This window comes from Sinocyclocheilus grahami, unplaced genomic scaffold (assembly GCF_001515645.1).
Source record: "Sinocyclocheilus grahami isolate Dianchi unplaced genomic scaffold, SAMN03320097.WGS_v1.1 scaffold554.1, whole genome shotgun sequence".
Classification (NCBI taxonomy): Eukaryota; Metazoa; Chordata; class Actinopteri; order Cypriniformes; family Cyprinidae; genus Sinocyclocheilus; species Sinocyclocheilus grahami.
In genome coordinates, this window is record NW_015505733.1 from 211,278 (window position 1) to 223,530 (window position 12,253).

Sequence of the window (12,253 nt, forward strand, 5' to 3'; positions counted from 1 at the left end):
TCTGACCATCAATCACATCCACGTGCGAAGATATACCAAAGGTATTTTATATAGCTTTTAGAAATGTTATTATTGCACTTAGGGTCAAGTCATTTCACACCAGAATATGAAAGCTTAAAGATTTCATTTCAGAGAATTCATTAGGAATAATTAATGGGTTTTATAAAACCCTTTACGTTTTACAGCGTCTGATTGCTTCTTTTAAAGGGAGGGAAAAATTTGAATGTAGATTGTCATGAATTGTGTTAAAGAAATTTTGTAAAACGTATTAAATATATAATTTAATTTAAATATATAATTTGTCTTTGTCAATGTAGAAACCCCCACTTCAGTAGCATTTACATAAACTTTACAGTTTTATTCCTATCCATATTCTGAAGGTTTTTACAGATGGGTTTGCTCATATATATAATTATACATCTCATTCATAAAAATGGTGGAAATATACTTATTTGATTCTGGAAGTGACAGTATTTTCTGATTTATGGAGTGATAAAAGGGATATCCTAAATCCCCTCTGCAAAAACCTTGGACTCTAATTTGTCTACAAAATAAACAAGAAATATGAACCAAGCTTTATCCAGTGTTCAGATTGTTTTTCTGTAAAAGTATGCAAATATATAATACGGTCACAAATATAAATAACATATAACCTGGATTGATTATATATTAACTTTTTAGTTGTACAGTTTGTTCAAAAAGATGAAAGCAAGATGATTACTGTTAACATAATTTCTAATGTATCATAAACATATAAAGCCTATAAAGATGAACAGAGAAATTCGTTTACTACATCATTAGAAGACCAAGGGTGCCTCCCTGTGGAGGTTTTTTGACACAACTAAAAATAAATGATTTTGTAAAAGTTTTGATATGCAGCATTTATAAACCAAGACCTCTGTTATTACAAGATAAGAGTCTAATTGAATCATTGATATTGGAAAAAGGCACATATTGGTATTATCTCGCTGGTTAATAGTGCACTTATTGGAAAAAGGCACATATTGGTATTATTAAGTGCACTATTAACCAGCGAGATAATACCAATATGTGCCTTTTTCCAATATCAGTGATTCTAATAGCGTGGTTAAATGGACACTGAATGCATGATCAGGAAAGAAAGAAATTTCACACTCTGCTGGCCAATAGCTTACAGCTTTAAAGCTGTAGCTGGAACACCTACAGGTTTTACATTACACTGTCACGATAGTTGAATGCTTTATTCACTCTTGCAGATTCCTATGCAGCTTGGAGATTTTGTAATTTTTATTGTTTGTACTGTATGTTAAGCCCCTGTTCAAATATGAAATGTTATTAGATTTATAAGTGTTTCCACAAGTATAGCGTAATAAGATCAATTAACATAATAAAGCATTTCAAATAAGAATAAAAATAGTTATCTAATTATTTTAAGCCATTTAATTAGTACAATACTCAGGGGAACAGAATGTAACCAACAGGATTCTGCTGCAATTTCACTCCCTAACATTCTTTTATAGAATGCAGCCTTGCGAGATGTTTTTCCAACACATTCTTCTGACTATTTACTTCAGACATCTGTCTGAAATAGCATAATGCTCTCTTAACCAGTTCTAACATGGACTCACGGGGAGTGGACAAGAGCAATTCGCCATCTCATATGTGCTTCCTGCCAAAATGTGTGAATCAAGAAAATTTCAGCACATGCTTTTTTGAGAGAGAAAAACAAAACCAAACTTTGGGACAATTTAAAGAATGATGTATTAAAATGGGTTTTGCTAAAGAGATTGTGGTTCAATCCCAAAAATCCCTTCCGCATGGTTTCCACAGGAGTCACTGTCTCATGAATAATCATCCTTATCTTCAACCTCCAGCCGTCGTTGAATCGAGAATCCTACCTTCACAGGCAACAAGGCAACATCTGAATTCAATGCATGCATCATGTCCTGTCTACTAAGATGCAATCATTTGGATGAATTCTGAAGGACATGTAAACATATCCGCCTGTGCCTATAATATTTCATAGTTCTGGGAAAAATAAAAATTGCGTTTGAAGGACTGCAAATACACATTGCAGTCACTAAATAATTTGCATTTTTATCACTAAAGCTCATATGGATTTGTTCTAGAACCTAGCTCATTAAACATGGAGTTATGGTGACTGTCTGGGCATTGAGAGATCTGGCTTCAGACACACACCCAGTGACAGCAGCCAGTCACAGGTCACACCTCTACTGGCCTCACCCTTTGCTCCACCTACAAAGGTGAAGCTGCATATGGCAAGCTGTTTTATTTTTAAATGTTCCCAGCGTTACTTGTTGTAATAGCATTTTTTACTAGTAAGAATTAAATTACATAGCTCTATACTTCAGTTCTTTCTAGTAAAATTGTTATGAGTAAAAATGCAATTACCACAAGTAGGGGACACAGAGTAACACTTTTTGACTTTCTCAGTTTGTGTAAATCCACATGGGGTTCAGAGTATAATTTTTTTATCCACAGTAATTTCACACTTGTCTAGTACAAATATGTCGCTCTGTTTCATGATTACAGTGTATACGTTTTTCTTTATTTACTCTCAAAAATTGGAAGTGAAATGTGACAACATGCCCAGTAGGTGGGGTACATTGCAACAGCTGAGGGGCACGTTGTAACATGACCATATAACAGCTTAAAATGTTATCTGATATGAAAATGAATGAAACAAAATATACAAGACAAACTAAAATATTTTGTCAATAAAATAAAATAATTATTTATTTCAAATAAAATAATGGCGGTTTTTAAGAATTAAAAATAATCTGATTTTGGAGTTTGACAATGAACACATTGCAACCATGCTTGGGACGGTCCACATAAACGAGCCAAAATGCTTTACATGTCTTGAAATAATAATTTCTTAACATGAAACATTGACTGTCAGTCTTTATTCACCTGTTTCTCATCGTTTATCATTAAAATGTATTGAAGTAAATAGTGTGAATTACATCGCTAATGTCATAGAATAGCCCGGCAGGGCATATTGTAACGCAGTGTTACAACATACCCCATCAGCGCAACTGGAATTTAAAACTGGTTACTGTCTTCTGATAGTTAGCGAAGCATTCAAAAATTATTTAAACAGATAAATAGCAGACTGGAGATTAAAATAATAGCAGATTTGTCTAATTTTAAATGAGTAATAAAAACTGAGATGAAAAATTTACTTAAGCCAGAAATATAATTTTACTATGGTAAAAATAAATGTTCAGCGATATCTTCAAAAGACTTTTGAATTTTGGTGCACTTTTTTTCTCTATATAATGTTGATATAGTAACTAGTAAACGCTGTAAATTTGGTTATGCTAGCATGTGAGGAAATATTTAAACCACATGTGTTACAACTTACCCTGTGTTACTTTGTGCCCCGCGCTCCCCTAATGCTGGGAATATTTTAAGATAAAACGGCTTGCCATAGCTGCACTTTCACTTTCCACTCCACAGGACCACTTTATTGATTATATGTAGATAGATATTAGTTTTACAATCAATCAATCAATCAATCAATCAACCAATCAATCAATCAATCAATCAATCAATCAATCAATCAATCAATCAATCAATCAATCAATCAATCAATCAATCAATCAATCAATCAATCAATCAATCAATCAATCAATCAATCAATCAATCAACTGGGAATATTTTAAGATAAAACGGCTTGCCATAGCTGCACTTTCACTTTCCACTCCACAGGACCACTTTATTGATTATATGTAGATAGATATTAGTTTTACAATCAATCAATCAATCAATCAATCAATCAATCAATCAATCATGTAGGCTAAATATTTGCCTTCTTTCTATAGGCTAATTCACAAATCTGCTGAAACTTATATAAAATGAATCCGTTTCCCTCAAGAAGTCTTATGACATTTTCCCCCATATTACAAAATCATTAGCTGACACATCGCACAATCTCCTTCAGCTGTTGAGTACAGGAAGTGACGAAACTGCACTAGAACATTAGCGACATCCCAATAATTCAGTAATGGATTATGTAGGCTAAATATTTGCCTTCTTTCTATAGGCTAATTCACAAATCTGCTGAAACTTATATAAAATGAATCCGTTTCCCTCAAGAAGTCTTATGACATTTTCCCCCATATTACAAAATCATTAGCTGACACATCGCACAATCTCCTTCAGCTGTTGAGTACAGGAAGTGACGAAACTGCACTAGAACATTAGCGACATCCCAATATCAGGGATAAAGAGTCACACGTCTGCTCATCCTTGTCTTTCACACAGGGAACTTATTCTGATCACTTGAGACTATTTTATAAACGAACAGACTTCGGACCAAACAGAAGAATTCAGGGGTAGTAGTACAAATAAAGTAACTCGACCTCATCATCATTGGGACACACAGCGGAGGTCCGAATAAAGCAGCGGGATAAGGACATCTGTATCCGTTACATAAGATTGGTGAGTTTAAAGTTAGATATGATGATGGTTTTTGGATTTGCTATGGAAAGGAGATGAAAAACATTTAACGTTGCAGTCTATCTAGTGAGCTAACCAGACAACATCCTTGGCGCGTTTCGCCCACTAAGTTCAATAGCAGCGACAGTAGGATGGCATGATGATCAGTGTTACATGTAAATATCAGGTAGTGTCTTTTATTTATGTGTAAACTGACACGATTTGAACCTGGCAAATTGTGGCTTGACTTTCTAGAACTTTTCGCGTCTGATCACAGCTTGTTGCATTGAAATGTCATCTGAACCTGAGACGTGATGGACATTGTTTCCACGATTAGTGCTGTCTGATGGTGTTTATAGAAATTGTGCACAAACTTAAAGGGATCACATTGCTCTTCAACCACTCTTCACTCTGTAGAACAACATAAGGACAGGGAAAAAATCTAGAAAATGAGCTGAAGACTGTTCATGCATGGCAATGGGACACCTGTGTTTGGCAGAATGTACCTGAAGTCATCAAGCTTTTAGTAGGAAGTACTAAAGTAAGGTTTTTGTCTGCAATTTCAAACTAACACATTTTCATATTTAGGCATGCTTAATAAGGTCTCTTACATAAGTTTTACATTTCAGTGGAGTGGAGTGTAGTCCATAAAGGACTATAGTTTAATGATTTTTTACTAATTTTGAAGTGTAGTAGGTCATTTTAAGTTGGAGAAAAGCTGTTCAAATCTTTTCACCTTCCTAAGGGGTAAAATGGATAACTGGGGTAGTGTAAGCCAGTTTGACAATGCTATAAAACGGCATAAGATGTGACAGCCTTCATTATCAAGTGAACCAACAAAATGTCCCTTTAGTTCTCAGTGCGGTGTCAATGTGTCTCTTGAGAGATCAATGCTTTCAAAGGTGCCCAGTGTAGGTTTTGCCTTTGAGGTGGTACCAGTGTACATTTCACTCTGTTGATGGCTGTATCACTATCCACCTTGATTTCAATGTAAGAAGAGGCAGAGTTTATTTGAAACTTTTTATGGCTTCCAGTCAACAACTTCTAGTTATTTTAGCTGTAAAAACAATTAACTACACTCTAAAAAATGCTGTGTTAAATATAACCCAGCGCTGGGTTAAAAAGGGACAAACCCAGCTATTGGGTTGTTTTGACCCAGCGGTTGGGTTGTTTTGACCCAGCGGTTGGGTTGTTTTGACCCAGCGGTTGGGTTGTTTTGACCCAGCGGTTGGGTTCAAAGCAATCCAACCGCTGGGTCAAAACAACCCAATAGCTGGGTTTGTCCCTTTTTAACCCAATAGCTGGGTTTGTCCCTTTTTAACCCAGCATTTTTTAGAGTGTATGTTGCTTGATGTGGCTGACAGACAATGTATTATTTTAAATCATAGGTATTATCCTAAACATAATGGTTTAGTGCCTGCAGTTATTGCATAGTACTTAAAAACAGATTTTAATGGTCAAATGTCAAATCAAATGTAAATTACCAGATTTTACAGGAAGTATACTCATGTCTTTTTGTGCTACAGTCTCTCTTTTGGACAAACAAGTTACCCTTGGAAAAAAGTCTTTGGTTGCCAGCCAGCTACTAAGGAAGTGTGTCTTCATTCTAGAAATGTACACAACAAATGTCACTGTACTTGTTCAAAGATAGAAAGAGAAACATCATTTTCTTAAGTTTCTTTGTAACGCAGTCAGAAACTTGAATCAGTTGGGCATAAACCTCTGAGCTGTCCTCTGGTTCAGTCTGTCACACCTTTGCCAAATAATGATTTCTATTGTCCTAGATAGCAGTGCCTCAACTATCTATCACATTGACAAACACATGCTCACTCAAATAATCGCTCTTCCTAAATTCTCATAGAAGGAAAAATAAAAGGAAGCAAATGGGCACACTGGCAGATTGTATTGCAATTATAGTAGCAACACCTGGCCAACAAACCCAGCTATTTAATCTGCTGATCTGATCTTTCCTCCAAGCATTCCTGTAAACTCGTATACATCCCCATCCTATCATACTGGCTTATTTTTAGGGATGTTCCTGTTCTGTATCTCTTTGCCTTTCACATGTAAAAGTCTAATTTAGCCTTTCAAACCACTGAACCAGTTTCCACTAACAAAAACTGGCTGAGGTGTGGTCAGGTTTGGCGTAAGTTATTGCAGTCAAGTGATCTGCTTTGAGCTGAGCTGACAGCCTCCTCTTAGTGCCACTATGAGAAGCCAGAAAACAAAGCTCATCTGTTCACACATTTGTGAGCTTGCCCTGACTGCTTTTTCATGACAAGTAGCTAAGGAATGTTCAACAGAGACTTGGAAGAAGATAGGGCAGAGGAAAGATGATAATTATGAAGAGAGGACTGTTTCTTAAAAGTGTGTTTTCATGAAGAGGCCGTCTCCGATTGAATGGAGCTGTGAGTCCGGAATGTTGGCTGTGGGGCAGAAGGTGTGGTTTAAAATAAAAGCACTTAATGATCAAGTGGTGGTTAAAGAGAACAGATGAAGTAGTGGGGGTGTATTGTGAGTATTACGATTATGTCCTGTTACCCAGCCCAAAAAAAAGTTGCATCTGCAGAAGCTGGACCATCAATCATTGACAAAATTCTACATATCTACTGTCCTTTTGTTCTGTTTTAGTAAATAAGTTTTCTAATTTGATTGTGCTTTAGTGTTCTCCTCTTAACACAGGTTTCCAAATTTAAGTCCATTCTTCAGGTTATACCCTAAAATCAACACACAAATTGTAAAGAAGGAAAGAAATTACAATCTTATTTTGTGATTTTATTTAATTTTTTTGCAGTAACAGAATTTCAGACTTAAATTGTTTTAATGGTTAATTAATGTATTCTTCAGGTTATACCCTAAAATCAACACACAAATTGTAAAGAAGGAAAGAAATTACAATCTTATTTTGTGATTTTATTTTATTTTTTTGCAGTAACAGAATTTCAGACTTAAATTGTTTTAATGGTTAATTAATGTTCAATGTAGGGCTGTGCAATATATCGAAATTATCGAAATATCGCAAATGTACATATCGCAATATCATGTTAAAATGATTACACTAATGTTAAAATGACATTTTTATGTAATGCTCGAGTAAAACACTACCGTTCACTTTCAGAAGTTGTTGTAGGGGTGCTTTCTTATTAGAATCAGAATGAGCTTTATTCACCACTTAAGTGTGCGCAAACACAATTTGTTGTGGTTTTACAGGAACTCTTGGTACATACATGCATACAAATAACCATATATATATGACCCGATAGTTATAGAAGTTCACAGAACAGACTCGGCAACAGCATTATCGTATCGCATATCGAATATCGCATATCACATTTTTCTTAAATATCGCACAGCCCTAGTTCAATGTTTATTTTTTATTTCTTTGTGTGTGTGTGTGCCATTCGTACAGTAGGTGTTTTTACAGACTAAACATTGCCAAACATTGTTGTGAAATTTGAGCATGCTTGGGTCCTGCAGATATGAGATAATCCTTCTGTGGTTAAGCTTCATTGTTTAAATATTAGCAATACCGTCATGTGTTTTTCAGTGCCTGGATGAGCCTTGATAACTATTATTTATCTCTTTTAGGAGTGCCATTAAACAATGGACTTATTCTTTTGAACAAATATAAGATTTTATCTTATATTCAGTTAAAGGAAAATAAATGCAAACAGAGCATTACATGACTGGGTTATTTTTTTATTGTACATAAAATTAAGTTGTATTTTAAGACTGGAATACATTAGCCTACACAACTTTTGCCCCATAGGCATAGGCCAATTACCGGTTTCAAGGTATATACCGTGATTTGAAAATGTCACTTATTGACCTGTTGCCGTTCCTGGTGTATGCTGTTTTTCATGTCTCTGTCTAAGACTGAAAGTGTATGACCCCTCCCCATCCTGTTGGTGTGAGCAGTCAGTCAGCTGTGTGTAGGATGACCGAAGGATGTGAACAATTTAATGTTCTCTTACTGCTTTATTTCGTCTTCACGAGTCTCCCCGCCGGTCTGCCAGCGCACTGCGGGAGGAAAATACTGGTTAGGACAGCTTTACTAGGAAAGTGAGCAAGTAACATTAAAATAATTCATACAAGACGATGAAGAAAAGTGTATACATGTGTTTTAACGTACCTCTGTGACTCTCATCTCCCCGCTGGTCTGCCTCTGCCAGCAGCGCTGCGGCCGGAGGAAAAGACCGGTTAATACAGCTCCTTTCGGGAAACTGAGATATTCTTACGGAAACTTAAACCTGGCTTTATATCGCGCAAATAACATCAGAATACAACGCATCAAGCGATTTAAAAAAAAGTCAAAAATGAAAATGAACCTACCATTCTCTAGTGGTTTTTCATCTTCACGTGTCTTTCACAGAGCCGGTGCCGAGGAGGTGTGTGGTTGTTTTTCGCAGTCATTTAGGACTACTCTTTTTAGATTGACTAAATATAGTCGGCAAATATTTTTTCAAAATGCACTGAAAATCTAAACCTGAGAAACAGTAATAAAAGTTTTACTAAGTTTTAATAAAATGATTTACAGTGATGCTGTTTGCTAGCGAGTATGCTGACCATCCAATCAAAGGACGAGAAAATGCTGACGTTATCGTTAGCCAGCTAGATGGCCCTGGTGCTGCCAACTCGAAATCTGATTGGTTAAAGCAACGGTTTCATTGCCATTGATTTAAGCTAACAGACGCCAATTAAAAAAACAGGAAGGGGGCAAAAACTTTTTCACACCACTATTTTTTTTCTCCCACATCCCGCACACACATGAGTGTCTATAGACACTCACGGGATGGGGAGATTAAAATGATTCACGGGACTCCCGCAAAATAGAAATATCTAAACACAAAATATCTAAAACAAATAAATTGTTATTCATCTATTGCACAAAGCAACATGAACTAATATAAATGATTAACAGGTGCAAGCGTATGCAGAATTTCTATTTAGGCTATAACACGTGTTTGCAGCGTTGAGCAATGCAGTGCTGAAATGTGCGTGCTCACAAATCCTCTCATTATAACACGAATTGTAGAAATGATGAAAGACTCATTATGCATATATTTATTGTGTTATAACACAGATTTGTGAGATTGTGATGAACTGAGATGTCTTTTAGAGATTATAAATGCAGCGCTCTTTCCTGGCATTCTGCCTTGCCAAACCATGCATGCAGCAGACGCTTGCTTTAGTTAAAAATAACGGTGTTCTGTGAATGTTGATGTTTTAATAACAAATATTTATCGGGAGCATGTATGTTGAGATTTCACGAATTTAATGGAGAAAAAGTAACGTAAATAGTAATGTAACTAATTACTTTTGAAATAAAGTAATCAGAACAGTAACGTGATTACTTTTAAAAGGAGTAATCAGTAATTTGATTACATTTTTTTTTTTTTTGAGTAACTTGCCCAACACTGTTGGTGAGCAAGTGATGTAATGATACATTTCTCCAAATCTGTAATAAACAAACTCATTTACATCTTGGACAGCATGAGAGTAAATATGTTTTCAGGAAATTTTTATTTTTGGGTGAACTAAATAGTTTATTACAGCTATTACATGGACAATGCAGAGAAAAGCCAGTGCTGTGCTATGATCACCTCTGGGCCTGTCCTGAAGGACACTGCAGATATAAATAACACCAATGAGATCCAGCTGGAAAGCTACTGGAATTGGCCATTTGGTCCCTGATTGTTTGGAAGCAGTTGACATTTTGTTCTTCGTGATAAGATGTTTTTCGAGTTGACCGGTTTTAATTATGCTTGTAGGTGTTAGGTGTAGTAATATACTGTAAATGTGAGAACATCTGTAAACTGCTTTGGTTAATATTTTATTTATTTACTGTATTTGTCATGTTTTTATTTTATTGAGCTTGAGCCAGAAAAGGCTAGAGTATGTCAATAAGAAGATATTCAGTGTACAGTACAATACAGTATAGGAAACTGAAACGTTATATGGATAAATACAATCATGAATCTGATAAATGCTTTTATGGATGAAATGTAAAGTAGAACATGCTTTCACATGTCGAGTGTTTCGAGGTTGTCCGTCACAGTAGCCACCCACCCACATAGCTACCAAAACACACCCTCTGTTTGTTGTCCCCTCTTTTATGTCTTCTTCAACTAGATTTCTCACTCTCTTTTTCTTCCAGGGCCACTGCTGAAAATTTATCCTCATCCAGAGGAGTGGAAACCCAAAACTTGAGCCATGGGGGATTATTACAAGATCCTGGGTGTGATGAAAAATGCATCCCATGACGATATAAAGAAAGCGTAAGTACTCCTACGGAAACTTAAACCTGGCTTTATATCGCGCAAATAACATCAGAATACAACGCATCAAGCGATTTAAAAAAAAGTCAAAAATGAAAATGAACCTACCATTCTCTAGTGGTTTTTCATCTTCACGTGTCTTTCACAGAGCCGGTGCCGAGGAGGTGTGTGGTTGTTTTTCGCAGTCATTTAGGACTACTCTTTTTAGATTGACTAAATATAGTCGGCAAATATTTTTTCAAAATGCACTGAAAATCTAAATCTGAGAAACAGTAATAAAAGTTTTACTAAGTTTTAATAAAATGATTTACAGTGATGCTGTTTGCTAGCTAGTATGATGACCATCCAGTCAAAGGATGAGAAAATGCTGACGTTATCGTTAGCCAGCTAGATGGCCCTGGTGTTGCCAACTCGAAATCTAGACACTATAGACTATAGTCTATAGACACTCACGGGATGCGGGAGATTAAAATGATTCACGGGACTCCCGCAAAATAGAAATATCTAAACACAAAATATCTAAAACAAATAAATTGTTATTCATCTATTGCACAAAGCAACATGAACTAATATAAATGATTAACAGGTGCAAGCGTATGCAGAATTTCTATTTAGGCTATAACACGTGTTTGCAGCGTTGAGCAATGCAGTGCTGAAATGTGCGTGCTCACAAATCCTCTCATTATAACACGAATTGTAGAAATGATGAAAGACTCGGATTACTTTTAAAAGGAGTAATCAGTAATTTGATTACATTTTTTTTTTGAGTAACTTGCCCAACACTGTTGGTGAGCAAGTGATGTAATGATACATTTCTCCAAATCTGTAATAAACAAACTCATTTACATCTTGGACAGCATGAGAGTAAATATGTTTTCAGGAAATTTTTATTTTTGGGTGAACTAAATAGTTTATTACAGCTATTACATGGACAATGCAGAGAAAAGCCAGTGCTGTGCTATGATCACCTCTGGGCCTGTCCTGAAGGACACTGCAGATATAAATAACACCAATGAGATCCAGCTGGAAAGCTACTGGAATTGGCCATTTGGTCCCTGATTGTTTGGAAGCAGTTGACATTTTGTTCTTCGTGATAAGATGTTTTTCGAGTTGACCGGTTTTAATTATGCTTGTAGGTGTTAGGTGTAGTAATATACTGTAAATGTGAGAACATCTGTAAACTGCTTTGGTTAATATTTTATTTATTTACTGTATTTGTCATGTTTTTATTTTATTGAGCTTGAGCCAGAAAAGGCTAGAGTATGTCAATAAGAAGATATTCAGTGTACAGTACAATACAGTATAGGAAACTGAAACGTGACAGCCCGCAATTCAGGAAACATTTGAGAAACAAATCAAAGAAAAAAGAAACGAATACTACTGTTCTGTGTTGCTTAAAAATAAAGCATAGGGCTGGGCGATATAGCTCAAAAATGTATCAACGATATAATGTTTCGTATTGTTCGGTTTCGATAATTATTGACACTTTTTTTTTTTAATAACCTTTTTTAAAACAAAGAGCAATAGAAAAA

The 12,253-nt window shown here is 35.6% G+C and overlaps 1 long non-coding RNA gene across 1 annotated transcript; it reads left to right on the plus strand.

The window, feature by feature from the left end:
* Nucleotides 1-4,149: 4,149 nt before the first annotated feature.
* On the plus strand, nucleotides 4,150-10,724 carry LOC107556067 (uncharacterized). The gene is made up of 2 exons (XR_001605244.1): nucleotides 4,150-4,446; nucleotides 10,601-10,724. It is a non-coding gene; the product is annotated as an uncharacterized lncRNA (long non-coding RNA).
* The last annotated feature ends 1,529 nt before the right edge of the window (nucleotides 10,725-12,253 follow it).